This window comes from Alligator sinensis, unplaced genomic scaffold (assembly GCF_000455745.1).
Source record: "Alligator sinensis unplaced genomic scaffold, ASM45574v1 scaffold250_1, whole genome shotgun sequence".
Taxonomy (NCBI): domain Eukaryota; kingdom Metazoa; phylum Chordata; order Crocodylia; family Alligatoridae; genus Alligator; species Alligator sinensis.
The window spans coordinates 1,240,071-1,240,499 of record NW_005841888.1 but is presented as its reverse complement, the minus strand read 5'-3'; the positions used below and the strand labels follow the sequence as shown (position 1 = coordinate 1,240,499).

At 56.4% G+C, this 429-nt stretch overlaps 1 long non-coding RNA gene across 1 annotated transcript in view; it reads left to right on the top strand.

Annotated features, from left to right (window-relative positions):
* Positions 1 to 34: 34 nt before the first annotated feature.
* Positions 35 to 429, top strand: part of LOC102381534 — a 4,423-nt gene continuing 4,028 nt past the window's right edge. The window contains exon 1 of the long non-coding RNA XR_323143.2: positions 35 to 413. This is a non-coding gene — a long non-coding RNA (uncharacterized LOC102381534). The remainder of the gene's footprint in view (positions 414 to 429) is intronic.

The following is a 429-nucleotide window of genomic DNA, read 5'->3' as shown; positions in this document are numbered from 1 at the left end:
TGGCCGCGCTGCGCTGCGCTGCGCCGGGGGCCGTGCTGGCGCGGCCGGGCTGATCGGAGCGAGCCGGTGCACCGACCTCGCTTGGCTCCCCACGGCGCCACGTGTAGGAAGCGTTAGTGCCGGGACCTCCATAGTAGGGCTTCATCTGCACAAGCTTGTCTCCAGGCTGGATGCCAGCTGAAGAGATGGAGGCAGGGTATATTTAGTGTACACTGAAGGTGTCTTATTTCAGGAGATGGAGTGGAGGAAGTGTTACCAAAGGTGGTCATGGGCAGTAGCTGTGCTTTGTAATTATTGCTAAATATGGAGTGGCAAATAGAGATTTGGGCGAGTGGCAGTCTGAAACCGGGAGGACTGCAGGAGCTGGCTAGAATGAGGATGTGTATCCTTCACCTAGAGCTCTTTCTTCCTGGGTTAGTTCATTCCTGC